This window comes from Leopardus geoffroyi, chromosome E1, assembly GCF_018350155.1.
Source record: "Leopardus geoffroyi isolate Oge1 chromosome E1, O.geoffroyi_Oge1_pat1.0, whole genome shotgun sequence".
Taxonomy (NCBI): domain Eukaryota; kingdom Metazoa; phylum Chordata; class Mammalia; order Carnivora; family Felidae; genus Leopardus; species Leopardus geoffroyi.
Window position 1 is genome coordinate 44525856 of NC_059330.1, and position 20083 is coordinate 44545938.

The 20083-nt window shown below is 49.6% G+C and overlaps 1 long non-coding RNA gene across 8 annotated transcripts in view; it reads right to left on the reverse strand.

The window, feature by feature from the left end:
• LOC123603884 overlaps positions 1-20083 on the reverse strand; it is a 55999-nt gene that overhangs the window by 14416 nt on the left and 21500 nt on the right. Inside the window, exon 9 of one of the 8 annotated variants that reach the window (XR_006715095.1) lies at positions 14980-15180. The exons of the other annotated variants lie outside the window; for them this stretch is intronic. This is a non-coding gene — a long non-coding RNA (uncharacterized LOC123603884). Of the gene's footprint in view, positions 1-14979; positions 15181-20083 lie in introns of those variants that run through there. 8 annotated transcript variants of the gene reach the window in all.

Genomic DNA, 20083 nt, shown 5'->3' on the forward strand with positions numbered 1-20083 from the left:
TTCGTAGCTGCTTTTTTATCACTGCATCTCTCCCCCCAACTTGATCCCAATCGATGGTTACCAAAATACATCCACTAAACCTTGGGGGTCTGAGACATGAGTCGATGCTGTAAAAGGACTGTTATGATGGAAAAAAACTGGGGGAACTTGCTCTATCCTCCCCAGGGGGGAGCATATTCTGGAAGGAAAGCAGGTACCCTTCCAAGGGAATGAATTTGACAATGGGGGCGCCTGTCTGAGGGACAAGAAGATGCTTCTCCAACAGGATACGGAGGGAGCAGAGGTGGGAGGGCGGATTCACTTTTCTGTGATGATGCCCTGTGACAACCCCCAAATTTCCACGTCTCATGACAATGAGCTCTCAAGTGTGCAGGCTGGCTGTGGTGGCCTGTCCCGGCTGTGGCTGGGATTCAGCTCTGCTGCACGTGTCTCTGTCCCAGGACCCAGGCAGAAGGAGCAGTGACCGCATGAGGCACGCTCTTCTCAGGGCCGGAGCCCCAGAACCCAAGCGGTCCAGCAGGCAGATATAAGGCCTCTGTTTGGATGAGCCGTAAGTCATGTCCACCCACATTCCATTGGCAAAGCCAAGGTCCCTGGCAGGGGCGGAGCAGTATAATCAGCTCACAGCAAAGAGGAGACAGTGAATAGCTACTGAACAGTAATATATGGCTGTAGGATGATGACTCTCCCTACAGCTACCCGGGAAGGAAGTCCTGGAGGACCGTTCCAGGGGAGCAGGTCCCAAGAAGCCAGAACTTAAAATCCACAGTAGTTTCAGACCAGGACACATGTGGCCAACACCTGACAAGCATTAGGGATGGAGACCTTCCAGGCCCTTGGCTGGGCCCCATTCTGCACCCACTCTGCCCTTCGAGTTACCGCAGCTCGGGCTTGGAGCCTCAGAACAATCGAGCCAGCCCCAATCCAAGACTCCCGCTTCTCCCGCCATCCCTGCCCATCTCAGGGGATTGCTTCCCCACCAGCTCGTGAAACATTCATTTCCCCTAATTCAAATATTTTCACTCTTTGGAATACTTATTAATATAGTATTTTAAGACGCATTTTTTAAAAATCACTCTTTGCTCTGGCTGGGACAGTAGTTCATAAATTATTGATTTCTACTGGCAGGAAATGAAGATTCTCTTCCTTCTTGAACGAAAAAAGACACTGCCTTGGCTGGAATCTCATAAGGAGAGGCAAGTGGGGGGGGGGGGGCAGGGTGCAGGAAGAGGGTGTTCACCCATCCAGGGCAAGGGGAGGAAGACACGAGTCCCCTTTTCTCCATCTGTAAATGGAGTTCCAGTTCCTGGCTTTCCTCACTCTGGTTTGGGCCGTGGGCTTGGCGGGATTCCTGCTTTGTCTCTGGCCGGCTGTGTTACCCTAGGCCAGCTCTGAGCCACAGTCTATGCCTGTGAATGGCATAGTGCCACCTGCAGCAGGGGGCCGTTGGGAAACAGGGAATGAATGACACGGTGCCTGAAGAAGTCACCATCCTCCACCAGGTCCTAGTAAGTGGCAGTTTGCTTCCTTCTCCCTCTGGTTTCAAATTCCACCGGGGTTGGGCCTAGGGCAAGAAAAAATTTCAGTCTGGGTTCAGCAGGGAGGCCCTCTGTGCTGCCTACAGGTCCCCCGCAAGGCAATCCAGCATTGCCCTTGAGCCTGGCTTGTCCCCCCGGGAGGCAGGAGTGACCTTGATCAGCGATCCTCAGCGGTACCAGCCGAGGGAGACCGCAGGACTCAGCACCAGGGTGAGAGTTGCCGCGCAGCCTGCCTTCCCTGCCAGCCGCCGCCGCCCCAGCCTGTCGTCCCCAGGGAAGCCATTAGCATCTCGAGACCCCTTGCAAGCCTTGGTAAATCAGCCTTCCTGTGTGGCGGTATTCACTGGAGACTCAGGGAAAGACGCAGAGATGTGGGGAAAGACAGCTGAGAGCCCGAGGGAGCGGGCCAGGAAGGGCGCTGAGCGGAATCTGCACCAGCCCCGCGGAGGAATCTGGGCATTTGACCAGTTTTCCTGGCCATCCGCAGGAGGCTGGTGTCCAGACAGCGGGAGGTGGGGACCGGGGGCCGCAGCAGCCCCTGATCAATGAAGGGCTTGGAGGCTGGGCACCCAGCCCTGGCCCAGCCACCCCTGAATGGGTGATTGCTTGGGCCAGAAACCCAGAAGCAGGGCGTCTTAGCCCCAGGGCAGCAGGACCTGGAAGGCTGGAGTTTCTTGAGACAGTGACCCAGGGGCTTGGTACGTCATTTGTTCCTGAACATCAAGTGCAAAAGCTTTGAGTTGGGTCATATAAATTAGGACAGATCCCCGCAATGCCATTCTTGGCCATTGTTCTGATGAGCTTTGTGGGCAGGAGGATAAGGGTTTGTCCTGTAACAGCTCCCGGGGTGGTCCTAAAGGAGCCCAAGGGAGGGGCAAGCCCGAGCAGTCGTGGACGGTAAAAAGTAGTCTGAGTCACTGATCTGGTCCAACCTACACAACCGAGTGAAGAAACCCAGAAAACTGAAAAGGTGTGGACAACATCGCACAGCCAGTTAGGGCAGAGCCTGCACCAGGCCCCGGCCTCCATTCCACTTCCTTCTCCACGTGTCTGTTTTCTCCACACCCACTTGGCCGCTGTGGGGCTCACTCTTCCCACCTGCAAAATGGCAATAATCACGCAGCCTTTCCCACCCTAAGGTCTGAAACAGATGAAACAGGGTGGGATCAGACAGTCACAGCAGTGCCCTTGGCTTGAGTTCAGGATCACCAGGCCCCCGAAGACCAATCCTCCCCTGGGGTGCGTGGGGAAAGTTTAGCTTAACCTGCTTCTCCCTCGCAGAGCAGCAGAACCCTGATAATAACACATTTCATTGGAACTATTCTCCCTGATGGCTCAGTCGCTTGAGTGGCTGACTTGGGCTCAGGCCATGATGTCACAGTTCGTGAGTTCGAGCCCTGCATCAGGCTCACTGCTGTCAGATCCTTTGTCGCCCTCTCTCTGCCCCTCCTCTCTCTCTCTCTCTCTCTCTCTCTGCCCCTCCCCTGCTCACACACTCTCTCTCTCAAAAATAAAAATAAACAATAAAAAATATATGGTTTTTTTGGGCACCTGGGTGGCTCAGTTGGTTGAGCGTCCGACTTCAGTTCAAGTCATGATCTCCAGGTTCGTGAGTTCGAGCCTCGTGTCGGGCTCTGTGCTGACAGCTCGGAGCCTGGAGACTGCTTTGGATTCTTTGTCTCCCTCGCTCTCTGCCCCTCCCCCACTCACGTTCTTTCTCTCTCTCTCTAAAAAAATGAATAAACATTTAAAAAAAAAAAGAAAGAAAGAAACTATTCCCCCTGGGTCCCTGGGCTGGCTTTCATTCAGATCATCTGTCTATCAGGAAACACCATGCCCATGGCCAGAGCCAGGTTGAGAAACAGGTGACATTGTAACAATTTTTTTAAATGTTTTATTTATTTGTTGAGAGAGAGAGAGAGCAAGCGGGGAAGAGGTAAAGTGAGAGAGGGACAGAGTATCCAAAGCAGGCTCTGTGCTGACAGGCTGAGAGCAGAGAGCTCGATGTGGGGCTAGAACTCAGGAACCACGAGATCATGACCTGAGCTGAGCTGAACTCTGACACTCAACCAACTAAGCCACGCAGGCGCCCCATGAAACAGGTGACATTGTAAGGCTCCTCCACCACCACCCCTCCCTTTCCCTGCAAGGACCACTCCAGAGCTCTCTGCCATCAGTGTCCTTCAGCCCATCTCTGAGAGATCTGCATTTTAAAAGAGGAAGCGGGGAGCGGTGGGGAGGAATGTCTGTTCTGTGGGGTGGACGGAGTAGGGGGAAACACCTGTTCCCAAAGGTACAAATGACTCCTGCTAAGATATCAGGGTCTGAGCCCCTCCAAGCAGGAGGGGCATTTGGGCATCTCTGTGCCATTGCTTCCGCTGGGTGTTGGGCGAGCACTGGCTCCCAGGTGCGTGAGGCCTCCCTGACTGCCCCTGGCCACCTGGGCTCTGGTTTACTCTCTAGCCTTGTGGTACCAACTTCACAGCCAAAGCCCCTTCCTTCCTTCTCATCCTCCTCTCCGAAGCAAGGAGCCCAAAGACCTGAATTCCACTCCCAGCTCTGCCCCTGCCTCTGTGATTTTGCTTATGGGCAAAACATTCCTTTTCTCTGGGCCTCCGGTCTCTCATCTATAAAATAGGGAGATTTGACCTGAAGATGGTTAAAACACCTTCCAGCCCTAGCTCTGTGGATCTCTGTGTGCCCAGCAAAGGCCTGAGGAGGGATGCATATTTGTGTTGTTGACCTTGGAAAGACAAGGCCTGAGTAGTTACCAGAGCCAACGGCAATGTGAGATGATCTTACAGAAGCCGTCTGTCACAAGAAAGCTCACACCGAGGGCCAAGGGGGCTGGAAATGACCTTGGAAAGAGGGAGGAAGGAGAGAGGGGGCAACACCAAGGGGCTGGAGTGACTAAGGAAGTACTCTGGCGGCAGATGGGCAGAGTTGAACTTGAAGAACAGGTGGGGTAGGAATCAAGGGAGAAGAACAATGGAGAAGAACCAGGCAGGGAGACAGCACAGGCAGAGGTGGGCGCTGGGGGTTGGTGAGTGAGCAAGGGGACAACGAAGATAAAGCTTAAAGTTCAGGCAGAATCTCTATGGGGACAGCCTTTTTTCTTTCTCCCAGAATCCACCCTTTGGGCCCTGGTTCCCAAGATGGCACTGAGGACTTGAACTCACCTCTCAGCCAGTTGGCTTTCCTGCCCAACTGCATCTGTCAGTCAATTCTCCCTGCTCCCCAACACTAAAGGGAGAGGCCGGGTATCTTCCCGTCATGTACCATGCGACCTTCCCCCCTCTGGACCACAGCGGCTTGGAGGAGGGGTGGGCAAGTGACTGCTCCATCCATAGGCTGATTCAAGGGCGCCAGAAACGTTCTCTCTTGAGAATAGCACGAAGACACATAGAAACCGTAGTCAGGAATGGTGGCTGCAAAAAGCTGTAACACTGGGAGAAGTCAAGGGTAGCTTAATTGGCCCTTGTGCAAAGTGCGTAGCTGCAGGGCCCCAGGAGGAGGGCTGGAGTCCCTGGCCTTTCAGCTGCAACCTTCGGACACTTGTCTCTACTGCCTGAGGCTGCCTGTCATCTTTGCCAACCAGCAACACACCAAGGCAGTGCAGTGGGTCGCAGCTGCTTGTAACAGGCATGCGTTGAGTAGAATACCGCTCAGCCAGGGCAACTAGCCTGAGAAATTGTGGCCACGACATCCAGGAGCATCCCTCGTCCCTGTTTAGAATTAGCACCAGAAACTATCTCCACAGAGGCCCTGCTTCTCGCTCATCCCAAATTCCTTGCTCCTCTGGGCCTGTGCCAGTGTTGTTCCCTGTACATTCAGAGCCCAGCTCAAGACTCACTTCCTCCAAGGAATCTCTAACTGTCCCAACCTCACGTGCCCACACTGTCATTCAGGTCAGCCCCAGTCAAAATGGTAGTCAGAATGAGGACCGTGAGGGGAAGCCCTTTATACTTTGTAGCATGCTTTTACTAGCATCACCTGACTTGATTTTCATAATTGCTTGGAGGAATGCACGATAGGCTACCTTATCTCTACTTTGCTGCTGGTGCGGGGCAGGGCTGGGGCTTGAGACCAGCACTCCCGAATCCCAGTCTGAGACTTCATCCTCTACAGCGGGTAACACATTCCTGGACTGATCTCCTGTTTGAAGAATTGTTTTCATTAGGGGCACCTGGGTGGCTCAGTTGGTTAAGTGTCTGACTCTTGACTTCGGCTCAGGTCACGATCTCATGGTTCGTGAGTTCAAGCCCCACATTGGGTTCTGTGCTGACAGTGGGAAGCCTGATGGGATTCTCTCTCTCTCCCTCTCTCTCTGTTTCTACCCTACGTGTGCTCTCTCTCCTTCAAAATAAATAAATAAACTTAAAAAAAGAATTGTCTTCATTAATTTACTAATTCAGCTAAGATTCACTGAGCACCTTCTTCATGCCAGGTGCTTTTCTAGACACAGGAGGTATTGCAGTGAATAAACAGACAAAATTCCCTCCCTTCATGAAGCCTGCATTCTAGTGGAAAAAGATGTTCAATAAATACAGTGAATAAATCGAAGATATAGTATATTGGATGGCGATAAGTAATATGGATAAAAAATAAAGCAGGAAGGGAGAATAAAAAATGATGGGGGTGGGGTGACATTTTAAAGTAGTGTGGTCAGGGAGGCCTCACTAAGAAGGTGCTATGTGAACAAAGACCTAAAGGAAGTAAGGGAATTGGCCATCCAGATATACGGAAGGAGTCTTCTATATGAAGGGAATAGCATGTGCAAAGGCCCTGAGGTCAGTGATGGCCAGTCCTATGTAGCCTGTGGCAGCACCTCCTTGCTCTTTTTCCTTACATAGTTTGGCCTCCTCAGAACAGTTTGTCCCCCTGCTCCTTTCAAGGTGCCGGCCACAGAAAAAAGCAGCAGCCTATAGCAGTCAGGATAATATCCCTCTCCTCATTTTCCAAAAAGAGAGGCCACATAGGCCATTGCAATGTCCAGTGACTAAGACAGACTCTTAAGTCTCTTTCTCCATGGCAGACTCTGCTCCAAAACTCAGGCAAGGACACTAGCAACTAGCTCCATTCCCCTCTGATAGATGTGGACCCAGTAGCTGGGGGGAGGGCACTGGTTTCAGATTCCCTGAAATTTCTGTCCACCAACCACACTGGCTAAGAAGGGCTAAAGAGGCCAAGACAAAATATTCAGGGAAGTGGCAAAGAATGCAGATGGGACAATATCCAGAAGACCATGCCATACACATGGGCCACACAAAGAGAGACCTTAGAATGGTGGCGCCATTAGGCCAATATCAATGGGCACCAGCTGCTCCCTCCCCAAGACCCTTGGGCTTCCATATTTCCTTGGGCAGGTGAAGATGTGCAAACCCCTTGCCTTCACCCACATTCTATTCCCTTCACTGAGTCATATTCCCTTTGTCATCTACTCCCACTCAGAGTGACTCACTCATGTCAACAGACCCAACATGCTTTCCCCACCCTTCCTGCAGCTCCCAAGACTGGCCCCTGGTGCAGATGGGGCTAGTGAGAGCAGGGAGTGGTGAAACCCAGCATTGCCTCAGTGTTGATGCTGCTGGGAAGAAAGCAAGAGGGAGACGTGGAAGAGAAGAGTCCTGGATTTATGTTAAGTCAGCATAGCACCTGAAAAGTATGGTAAGAACTGAGGCTGGAGGCAAGAGGTTAGAGATAACTTGATCTACATGGCTGGTGCAGTTCTACTGCCCATCCAGGTATGACTGAGCTTCCCTCCAAGAAGAGCCCCAGACTCTCCTCCAGATACCCACCCCAGCAGTTCCTCTCCTGTCCCTAGCCATGCTAAATGGACCAGAATTTCCAGGGATGTGTTGGGGGTGGTGCTGTAAGATCCACTGGGGCAGCAATTGAGAATAACAAAATTGATGAAATTGATGGACCGAAAGAAAGAAAATCCATTTATCTACCCCAACCCAGTGTTTACCAAACACCGAAGCCCCATTCTCGTCTCTCCTGGCAAGGAAATAATTACACAGCCTGACAGCCAGTCCCTGGGGCCTGGGCTGAGTTGGAGCTAATTACCAATTGCTAATAAACATTGAGTTAATTCTCTTGACCAAATTAAAACTAATTTGAATCAAACCATAATGACCTAAGTGAAATCCATCTCCCTTGTCTTCTCCACACATATTCACATACTCACACCAACTTACGTCTGGAACCCTAAAGTCTCCCCAAGCTTAAGAGTCCCAGAACAAAAACTCAACCCACAGAGACCCAGCGTCAAGACCGACATCTCATTTGTTCTTATTGAAGCAACCCTAGACTCTAGCATGCAATGCTGTGGTCATCTGTCTACCCCACCATCCTGCATCTCACCACACACTTCTCACACTTTCTTCACCTGGCCCACTGTAGCCTACTAACCTTGCCCTCACCCCAGACACATTGGACTCGCCAATTACAGCTTTTGTCTTTGCAATATATGACTATCTCCATTTCTCACAAATCCTGTTTCAATGCCTCTTCTTAAAGCTTCTCTTGAAAAACCTTCTTGGGCAATCTTTATCACATACTGAATTGGGATTTTCTGTCCTATCTCCACCTTCCTATCTGCACCAGCCTCCTTTTGGTATCACTCGGTCCCTTCCTGAAGCCCTGTCAATGAATGTTTTGTCTATAGGCCAATCTATTGATTGAAAAGAAAATCTATTCTTCTCTCTTTTCTTCTCTCATTCCAGGGTGGTGAGGCTTTGAGGCTGGTCATGCCTCCTGCCTTTTCTCTTGAGAGTTAATGGAAATTAAAGGAGCTTGCTAGTGAAGCTGACTCTGATTAAATTCTCAGGGGAGAGATGGGTGAAGGGTTCCTTTAGGCTCCACCTTGTCTAGCCTAGATCCTTTGCAGGACACCAGATAAAGTCACATAAGAATAAAGAGTATGCCCATGGATAGAGAATTCCCTGAGTTTAGCTCTCATGGAGTTAAGACTTCGGGGAATTAGGTAGACAGATGAAGGACATATACGTACAGTGTAAGTAAGGACCAAACCAACATGTTCTGATTCAGAAACTGTGAAGATGAACAAACAAGAACCCTGCTCAACCATCTTGTCAACTCCTCTTGTTTTAAGAGAGAAACTGAGACCAATAGACATGTCACCTGCCCCTCATACAGCAAGTTAGTCAGGGATCAGTATATTGGTCAGATGAAATATCAGTTTTTCCCATTTCAATGACAGAGCTAAAGCAGCTCCTTTCCTCTGTGAGCAGTTGATCTTCACAAAGATACCTTCTGGAAGGAAGGTGCAGACAAGCTGCCTCCTCCTGTCCATCCTGAAACCCAGGGGGTAGGCAGGGAGGTCCCTAGCTAAAGGAGGAATCCAAAGGTGCAGCCTCTTCCTTTTCAAGGCAAAGGGTGGGCACATACTGGGAGTGGAGAGGGGGATGAGCATAGTCCCATCAGGCTCAGGTCCTGACAATGCTGAAGGTAGAGGAAGAACTGAGAAGGGACAGCACGCAGCAGTGAGCCTCTGGAGTCTCCTGCTTATAGGATCATCTGGGTGTGACTATAACAAGCAAGGGTTGAGAGACCACGGCCAGATGGTCTGGGGATGGGCATCCAGACAAAAATTGCCCACCAATCCTTTTTAAAGACATAACTAAAAGCCAATCACGTGCTCACATTTCAAACATAGCATTAGCACCTAAATTTAAACTGCTGCAGTTAGATCAACTAGTTTATATCCAAGACCTTTAGGCTTTAAATACTCTAGGGGATGCTATGGCGACTAAAGAAAGAACATTTCATTATAAAGTGGTTTTTTTCCTCTAAAGGGCACAGACCCCAAAACGGGGCTTGCCTCAGGGATCCCTTTATCAAGACAGCCAGAACCTTTCTCCCATGCAGTTTTCTGAGACCCATCATCATATGGACCATTTAGGATTATTCCTATATTTTCTCATGTGGGTGTTTTATTGTCTCCGACTTGATTAAAGGACCTTTTATGGCAGGAACTTGGTTCCTTATGTCCTTTGGGTTCTTCACAGTACACGATTGAATGCTGAGACTCAAATAGAAGCCCAACAACTAATTATTTCTGGGATTGTTGTTCAGCACCATGGACAGAACCTCCCCACCTCTTCCTCCTCCTCCCAGGCTGTTTTCTCAAGTCTCTCCTGGTTTCCTTCAATGCGAAGCCTCCAGCTGCCTCACTGAGGTCTTGGCTCCACTCAAACCTGCCTTTTTCTTAGGAGCCTGCACCAGGACCCAGAAGCCACACCGTGGCAGTTGGGAGTAGAAATGAAGGGCACTGGAAATAAGGGACCTCACAGCATTTCTTGTTTTGTTTAGAATGAGACCATTTCAGTGGCTCTCCAGCCAGAGCCACAGACCCTAACCCCCTAAGAGCTGCAGATACCCTTCCCAATAATGCTGAACTTGGTCTGTGGCCATGGGATTATAGGCCAGCAGAACACCCAGCCACCTGGGGCAATGCTGGGATAGAGTCTGGGCTGCACTGGACTGGGGAGACATCTGGCATGAGAGGAGAAAGATGGAGTAAAAACATGTCTGGACTGTAAGTGGGGAGGGAGTCAAAAGGTGACAGTTAGGAGGGCAACCTCAATCATCAGAGCCCAGGAGAGTCTGAAAAGCCCTGGGCAGGGGGCAAGACAAGAGACCAGAAGCGGAGGCACCCAAGGACAATTGACAGAAGATTGAAAGTGGGATGAGGTGGTAGGCTCCAGACAAAGGCTGCAAATAATACCATGGGGCTAGGAACTTCCTCCTATTTGATTCTGGCCATAGGGTAGAAGGAGGTCACCACTTTAAAGGGAAGGGGGGGAGGTGTGCCAATGGGAACACGATAGAATTTTCAATGGGCAATAATCCAGCACCCATTAGAGATGAGATAGTGCCATTCTAGAGCTAGAATTAGTAATCTTGGCCATCCAGGATAATTTCAAATATCCACCCATTTGCTATTATCTCTGTTATGAGGGATGCTCCACAAGCTGACATGAAAACAGGAAGGACCGCCACAATACATACAATGATTCTATTAAATTCATTTCCTCTCCTCCTTCCTTCCACATTCTGCCTACCCTTTAAGGCCCACTTGGCATCCTTCCTTATCCAGGAAGACTTCTAGGGCTAGAGTCATCATAGATGCCAAACACGTGTTTGCTGAATTAACGGACAGCCCTGGTGTTCACTGGATTTGATGATCCTAAACCCAACCCTGTTTGGGTTACCTGAGAGACACTCTAAAATGGAGATTTGCATAAAGGAGATTTATTGAAGGTACTTTGGCATCAACAACCAGGGGTGAGGGCAGGAGAAGAGAATGAAGGAAGTAGGATTGGGCAGAGAGAGGAGCTGAACTGATCTGAAGTTTCAACAAAGTTCTCAGCCTATTATACAGAGATCTCTGGACTGATCTGACCCTTCTGAGTGCAAAGGGATGGGTATTTACACTCCCATATCCATAGTTGGATGCACGCTGCTGCCAGGAAGCAGGAAGGTAGAATGACCTTAAGAAAGTTGGTTGTTTGGGCTGAGGGCAATTCCTGGAAAGGGACTCAGATGAAAGTCAATCATCTGCCAAGAGTCACAGCAGCTGGAGGAATGAAGACCTTGGTCCTGCAGGAAGGATCAGGGTGACCCACAGCATCCACTACATACACCAATAAACTTGGACAACATTGAGTGGTGGTGGGGGGCATATATCAGAATCCCTGGAGGGCACATAGTTTAAAGAATTGTCCAAGATAGTTCAAGACCATCTTGACACAGACCAACCATCTATCCTCCTCCCATAGATCATCGTGATTAGAAATTGAGGATCTACTCCAACTGGCCCTGAGACAAAGGAGGTGATTTGCCCAGGACAAATGGCTCATGTGAAAGGAGTCCATGCATGTGTAGGCTTCTCTTCACTGTGGTACAAGCCCCATTTCCCAAATGAGTACCAAAAAAGTGGCACCCTGTAATGAACAAAGCCTAGCACGCTCATGTTCCAGAAAAGATGGGAATGTATTGGGGGCGGGGTAGAGGAGGTGGAAGTGAGAGATGAGGTGTGGTATGTCAATAAATGCATGCAGAATAGAATTGGTTTTTCAAAGCAGTTATGGGTAGACATGGCCTTTGTGCTGTGTGTACATGATTTAACCTGATGAGCAAATCCCCTGATTCTTAATTAACCTTTTCATTTGAACCCCTTGACCAAGCAGCAAATGGAGGCTGGTAAATTGGAAATGACAGCCTCACCTCCCCTGTGCCCCAGTGTGGCCAACCACCTAGGCTGGTAATTACCTTGGCCAAGGCTAGGAACTTTTTATAGGCTAATGAACAAATAATCTCCCACTAATGGCTGTGATAACCACAGAGCCTGTTCTCCCTTCTTCTCTCCTTCCATGAAACCAGAGGGCAGATTGTAATAATATTCTCTTCTCTCTCTGTCTCTGTGTGTGTGTGTGTGTGTGTGTGTGTGTGTGCATGTGCACATGCGTACCCACGCATGTGTGTGTGTGTGTGTGTCTCCTTTTAATAAAAAGAGACCATTTGGACTAAGGATCAGGAGAAATAGTATAAGGAAAAGGGAGACATTTGCCTACAGAAACCTCTCTCCCCCAGGAAAAGCCAGATGCCCTGGCCATGTCCTTTAGCAGACCTGGTAAACAGCTGATATTTTTGGAACGTGCTCCTCAGTGGATGTCAAAGCAATTTGGAAGGCTGGCTCTTGGCCCACAGTCACATGAAGAGAATGGGGAGGTGTAAGCAAAGTCTTTAGCACCCAGGGCTTCCAGCATAACAGCAAGGAGCATCAGGGAGGAGAGGGGAAGACGGATGGGACAAGGAAAGGGAGAGGAAGAGGAAGATGGGAGGAAAATGCAGGAGAGGAAGCAAAGGTGAAGTACAGGGTACTATAGGGGGTCTGGACTTGGAAAGAAGGTCCTAGGGTGGCCTGGGTCCCTGCCACATCCCCCTGAAGTGGCTCATTGGTTCTGCCTGGGGTGTCCTCCCTGTTCCACCCACCTCGAAATCTAATAATATTGGTAGAATCACTTACAGAGAGTTTACTTTGGGCCAGGCCTGTGCTGAGCACTTTACACGCCCACAGTATCTTGGGTGAGCCTCAAGCAACTCTAGGATGTAGGCACCAGTTATCCCATTTTACAGATGAAGGCACTACAGCACAGAGAAGTTAAGAAACTTGCCCTGGGTTCGCACAGCTAGTTGGAAATGGGGCCAGGCAGTCTGACTCCAGAACCCAGTCCTTAGAACCCTATTCTGCCCAACAGCACCTCCCCCAGAGCTCTGGGTACCTTTCTTGTATGCTCCTGAGGTAACAGAAACAGCACTGGATTTGAGTCCCAGCTTTGCCCCACCCACCTGTATAACTGTGAGCCCATGAATCTGCTGGTGCCTCAGTTTTCTCATCTGTGGAATGGAGAACATCTGTCCTGCTTGCTGCGTGGAACAGGTGCAGGAATCCAGCGAGGTAACACTTGTGGAAGCCCTCTGTAAGTCCCAGAGGCCTTGCACATGTCCGTGGGCATTCTCCTCCCTCTTCCCTTCCACTTTGTGAGCCTCTGCAAGGACCACAGACGGTCCTGCATTGTTTATCCAACCCTCTCTCACATGTGTTGGGCACCCAGGAACTGTGTGCTTCCAAGTGAAGAAAGAAATAGAGCACCCAAACCCTCTCTTCCCCCGCCCCCTGCCTCCTTTCCCCCTCACCCCTTCTCCTTCCCCCTTCTCCCCCACCTCCCCTTCCCCCTCTTTCTCTTCCCCATACCCCACCCCTTCCCGGGGCTTACACTGTAATGGGAAGACATCTGTCCCTCTCTTCCCAATCCATCCCACACTTTGAGATCAACTTTTCAAAAGCACAACTGAGACCACATCACAACCTGCTCAAAATCCTTCAATGTGCTCCGAGGAAAAAGTCTGTGCTTCTGGGCCTGGCATAAAAAGCCTCTGCAATCTGGCCCCAGCTCTTTCCTGACCTCTCTTTTCATGATTTTCCCCCAGGATATTCCAGTCCTCACTCACTTCTGTCCATTTCTTCACTCGTAACAACCTCACAGATAATGGGCTAAAGGTGCCCGACGGACGGTGAGAGGTCAATAAATGTAATATACCGAGCAGAACACTCTGTGAGGACTTGCCCTGCTGCTGTGGAATCTCCCCTGAGGTCCCAAAACTGCGAATTTCAGGCGTGAAGTGCCCACACATTCTTAAGGGAGATGACAGATCATCTGGGTAGGACTTGCTTGGGTTGGGCCCACCCTGGCTGTGTGGCCCCTGTCCCATCTTGCATCTCAGCCCGTGCAGAAGAGAAGGCTAGAGACTGACTGAGGTGCTTGGAGGGAGGTGGGAGTTTTTGGACTTCGGAGCTAATGGTGAGGACTGAAGTGACCTGCACCTGCCCATCTCCATGTCCCCAAGCAAAGCAAAACCTCACCCTGGAGCTGGAAGGAGAGGTATGTTGACCCGCAGGCCCCCAGAGCTAGAACACAAACACTAGGGCCCAACTCATTCCAAAAAAAGTCTAAAGTCAAGAGACCACTGGCTCAGCCTGTGTCCTCAGATGGAAGAAGAGACACCACTGAGCAGGAAGTCATATCCACTTGCAGAGTTTAGTGGAGCAAAGATGCCAGGTGTCGCCAAAGACTGGGTGGATGCAGGGGAAAGGGACGGACTAGGGCTGTGTTGAAGGGGTCCACCCAAGAGGCCCTGGGACCACCTCCCGGGGGGCGGCAGCCTGGCAAAAGACGCCATGTGGGTGACATAGCAAAGGGAGGGGAGGACGAGGGAAGGAGCTGCTGGGGAGTCACAAAGTGGCCAAGGAGCCGCACAGCGCCCAAGGTGTAGGGACCCCAACTGGTTACAGCTAGCTTTTATTATCTTTTCCAGCACCAATTCTCAAACCTCCTCTATAGGAGTGCTCCTGGCTAGGCTAGCTTGCCCACTATCTTCCCCCATACTGAGTGCATTCCCTTCTGCTTACATTCATTCCGCTGCCTGGAGCGCCCTCTCCACTTAACATCTAGCACTTAAAACTCAGTCCGTTTCTTCAGGACCAGGCTCAATCTCGTTCCCCTGATGAAGCCCTCCGTGATCCAGCCGCCCAGACATCCATCCTTCCCAGGAATTTGCTACTTGCAGCCGCATAGCTAGTTGCCCATCGCAGTGTTCATTGTCCTCTTTAAAAACAGAATGTCTTGGGGCGCCTGGGTGGCGCAGTCGGTTGAGCGTCCGACTTCGGCCAGGTCACGATCTCGCGGTCCGTGAGTTCGAGCCCCGCGTCGGGCTCTGGGCTGATGGCTCGGAGCCTGGAGCCTGTTTCCGATTCTGTGTCTCCCTCTCTCGCTGCCCCTCCCCTATTCATGCTCTGTCTCTCTCTGTCCCAGAGGTAGATAAACGTTGAAAAAAAAAATTAAAAAAAAAAAAAAAAAAAAAAAAACAGAATGTCTTCGTTTTAGCTGGGCACATGGCCGTTTGGGATAAAGACTGACTTTCTCAGCCTCCTTTCCTGCTAGGTATAGCCAATTAGGTATAAATAACAGTATTTGGAGCCAACTTCTAAAAAGCTTCCTTGAAAGGCTGCTGGTGTGCATCTTCTTCTTTGCTCCTTCTTCCTTTCACATGTCTGGAATGCAGATAAAATGGCTGGAGGATGGGGCGCCTGGGTGGCGCAGTCGGTTAGGCGTCCGACTTCAGCCAGGTCACGATCTCGCGGTCCATGAGTTCGAGCCCCGCGTCAGGCTCTGGGCTGATGGCTCAGAGCCTGGAGCCTGTTTCCGATTCTGTGTCTCCCTCTCTCTCTGCCCCTCCCCCGTTCATGCTCTGTCTCTCTCTGTCCCAAAAATAAATAAACGTTGAAAAAAAAAAATTAAAAAAAAAAAAAAAAATGGCTGGAGGTTTAGCAGCCATTTTGGACCATAAGGTAACTTTGTAGAACAGAAGCTACGTGCAAGGATAATGGAGCAAACGATCTATCCTGGGTTCTCGACACCATAAGACTGCCCTCCAAGTTCTGGACTGCCTTCTTCTTGCACTTTAATTGAGAGCGAGACGACTTATTTAGGCCGCTATTACTTTGGGTTTCCTGTAGGAAGCAGCTAAGCCCAATCTTAATTGATACATGCCTAAATTGTAGGTCCCAATTCACAGTATTTCAACCTCTTTTCTTTCCGAACCTGTGACATCTCTAGGATCGTAGCTTTATACTGTCAATCAATTATTCATAGGTATGTGTAACTCCCAACTCTCTAAATATAGCTTCTATTGTGTAGCACTTTTCAAAATTTTTACTCCTGAGCTTATTTAATCCTGCAAAGAACGCATTACTGACTCCTTTTTACAGATGTAATTCTACAGGTTCCTTGGCGACCAAAGTAGGCCAGATACCCAGGCCTTCTCTCTCGCGGCCCATTGTTTTCACACCCACAGCAACTGGAACTGACTTTCTTGATTTATCTTCATGTTTTTTCCATTGCAAAGAACATGAACATTTTCTGATAGGAGGCGTGCGCACAGTAGGTGTTCAACAAGTATAGGAAGCCCCCCAGATTTGGGCAATTCATCCAAGCTAGTTTCCAAGATACCTCTAGACCAGGGGTTGCAGACTGTGGCCCACAGGCAAATCTGGCCCACAGTCTGTTCTTGTATAGTCCACGAGCTAATAATGATGGTTTGTATATTTTTAAATGGTTATGGAAAAAGGAGCGGGACAAGGACAAGAGGAAAAGAGGCAGGGGAGGGAGGAGGACAGGAACAGATGACAGAGACCACAGTGTCCCGCAAAGCCTAAAATTATCTGGTCCTTTACAGGGAAGTTTGCCGCCCCCTGGGCTAGACCGTCTGCATGCAGCTGGATGTTTTTTGATTTGTTTTTTTCCCCCCATGTCCTAATTGTTTTTTTATTTCTCCAAATTTTTGTTTTTTATTTTTTTTAATATAATTTATTTTCAAATTGGCTTCCATACAATACCCACTGCTCATCGCAACAAGTGCCCTCCTCAATGCCCATCACCCACTTTCCCCTCTCCCCCACCCCCACCAACCCTCAGTGTGTTCTCTGTATTTAAGAGACTCTTATGGTTTGCCTCCCTCCCTCTCTGTTTGTAACTATTTTTCCCCCTTTCCTTCCCCCATGACCTTCTGTTAAGTTTCTCAAGACCACACAGGAGTGAAAACATATGATACCTGTCCTTTCTTGACGGACTTATTTCACTCAGCATAATACCTTCCAGTTCCTTCCACGTTGTGCAGCTGAATGTTTCATCCACCAGCAGCACCTTCGTCAGCTGTTGTCCCTGAGAGACACGATCCCCCAGGGAGCTTGGAAATCCTGCCATGAAGGATACAGGATTGCTCTGCACTCTTGTGCCAGACCCGATGGAACCCCCAGGGCCTCACTCCCTGCAGCCCTAACCTCCTTCCGGGCAGATGAGAGTGAATTCCTCTCCCCTCAACCACCACCACCCTAAGACTTAGAAGCCTTTCTGATTCACTGGTCAAATACCTCAGCTCGATCCGATTAAAAATTCATTGGCTTTTTTTCCTGTAAAAAAGAATAAATAAGAGAGCAAACAGCAGGGGCTGAGGCTGTAAACTGAAGTGTGAAAGCCCAAACAGGCTGAAACCGTCGCAGGGAAAACCATCGGCTCCAGAGCACTTTTTCCAAAACTGCCAGCCTTCCAGAGGGGAGACTGAACTGGTTCTCATTTCCAGTACCCCTGACAGCACATTACCCTGGCCAGGCTCAATTTTTCTCCCTCTTCATCCCCGAACCCATCCTTGAAGGTAGTCCAATCCCCCTCTCTAACTTGGCCCTCTTCTTTCTGGCCATGCCCTTCAGCATTTGTGCCAAATCTTCCTTAAACTGGCTCAAATCATCATCCTCCAGGCCTCCTGCCAGGGGTCCCTCTCTCTTCTCCTTTTCCCGCCTCTCCCTCAAGCCAGCTTTTGGCCATTTGCTGGCAACTAATAAATCTACAGGCTACAAAGAATCCATCTTTCATTCGATGAAGGCTCTCGAGAAATCAATTCTTCCTTAACCTATTTCTATCCCCTGAGCTGGGCCCATGGTAGGTGTTCAATGAGGATCAGCTGGTAGGCCGGCCAGGCGCGTGAACAGTGAGCAGCTGACCGCCAGAGCATCCCTGCCCCGTGACCGATGTGAATCCCAAGAACTGCTTGGACTCAGATACGGGGCCAGGCCCAAAGTCGTCCAGTTGGAGAGCTGCCTGATACAAGAGAAAAAAAAAAAAAAGGGAATTTGGAAGGGAGACGTGCCTGATTTGAATTTTGGCTTCCTCTCTGGCTATCTGAGTGTGCTGGGGCAAGCTGCTTCACCTCTTTGAGACTTAATTTCCTTATTTATAAAGTGAGATGAGCCTATAATGAGATACCAATTCACACTCACTAGGATGGTTATAATAAAAAAGACAGATAATAACAAGTGTTGGCAAGGATGGGGAGAGATTGCAACCTTTATGCGCTTGGGTGAGAACGTGAAATGGTGCGGCCACCTTGGGAAACAATCTGGCAATTGCTCAGAAGTTGAAACGCAGAGCTGCCACGTGACCCAGCAATTCTATTCCCAGTGTCTCCCCAGAGAAAGGAAAACATACATCTGTACAAGGATTTGGACACCAATGTTCACAGCAGCCTTAACAGCCAAAAAGGGGTAACAACCCAAGTGTCCCTCACCTGATAGATGGATTAGCAAACCGTGCTACCCCCGTGCGATGGGATATTATTTGGCCCTCAAAACCTGCTACGACACGGGTGGGCCCCGAAAACATGATGCAAAGTGAGACAAGCCAGACACAAAAGATCACATATTGTATGAATCTATTTATATGAAATGTTCAAAATAGGCGAATGCATAGAGACAGAGAGTAGATCAGTGGTTGCCAGGGGCTGGGAGGAGGGGAAAGAGCGTGATGAAAATGTTCTTTTGGGGGGTGAGGAGATATTCTAAGATCAGCCAGTGGGGATGGGTGTGCTACTCTGTGAACATACTACAAACCATTGAACTGCACACGTCACCAGGGTGAATTGCAAGGTATGTGGATTTTAGCTGAAGAAAGCTGTTATTTTGAGAATGTGATGGGTAAGGGCGCTTGGGTGGCTCAGTCGGTTAAGCGTCCGACTCTTGGTTTCAGCTCAGGTCGTGATCTCACAGGTTCGTGGGTTCGAGCCCCGTTGTGGGGCTCTGCACTGACAGGGCAGAGGCTGCTTGGGATTCTCTCTCTCTCTCTCTCTCTCTCTCTCTCTCTTTGCCCCTCCCCACCTCGTGCTGTCTCTGTCTCTCTCTAAAATAAAATAAAATAAATAAAAAATAAAATAAATAAAATAAAATAAAAAAATAAAATAAAATAAATAAAATAAAATAAAATAAAATAAAGTAAAATAAAATGTAATGGGCAGGAGCACCTGGGTGGCTCAGTCAGTTAAGCGGCTGACTCTTGATTTCAGCTCAGGACATGATATCGTGGTTTGTGGGTTCACGCCTCGGTCAGGCGCTGCACTGTCTGGGCAGAGCCTGCTTGGGATTCTCTCTCTCTCCTTCTCTCTGCCCCTTTGCCACTCTCTCTCTCGCTCTCTCTCAAAATAAATAAACTTAAAAAAAAAAAATGTGATGGGTGGGGTTAAACCCCAGTCGGTTAAACATCTGACTTTGGTTCAGGCCATGATCTTGTGGTTTGTGGGTTCGAGCCCCGCGTCGGGCTCTGTGCTGACAGCTCGGAGCCTGGAGCCTGCTTCTGTGTCTCCCTCTCTCTCTGCCCCTCCCCACCCTCTCAAAACTAAATAAACATTTTTTTTTTTAAATGTGACGGGTAAGGCCACCCCACCCACTTTATAGGGTCACCCTGAGGCTCAGAGGAAGACGGGTCGTGTTCCAGGCCCCGGGGTGCAGAGTTGTGCTATTACAAACAGGAGGGCCAAGGCCATGGCCCTTCATACAGATGGAGCCATTTTCTGCCTTCCCTTCTTTCCTGCTCTGGCTCAGGACCCCTCAGGGACAGGGCTGCTGAGGAGTGACAACTGCCATCTGGCAAGGCCAGGAAGAGGTCTGGGCCTCCAATAAGTCTGCCCCAGAGCTAGGGAGGCAAGACGTGTCTCCTGTCAGAGCCGCAGACCAGGAGGGACCTGACCCTGCCAGGACGCTCCTTTGTGTCCACAGCTGCCTCTCCCCTCACTCAGAGAGCATCAGGCCCGGCTTCCTTCTGGAGGAGCAGGGGGCCAGCTAAATCTCAGGAGTAACCGAAGACAAGGTGAGGGGAGCAGCGCAGATCATATTCTAAAGACCATATTTCAAACCTTCAGCGAACATCACATGCTAACATCATAACAATAATGATGACGACTAATTATCGAATGAGCACTTGCTACCTGCCAGGCACCATGCTGTGCATCTAGATGTATTGACTTCTTTAGTCTTCACAAAGATCCCAAGAGGCAGGGACATTGCGAATCCCACTGTATAGATGAGAAGATGAGAGCACAGAGGCTTCAAGTAAATTGCCCAAGGTGGCACA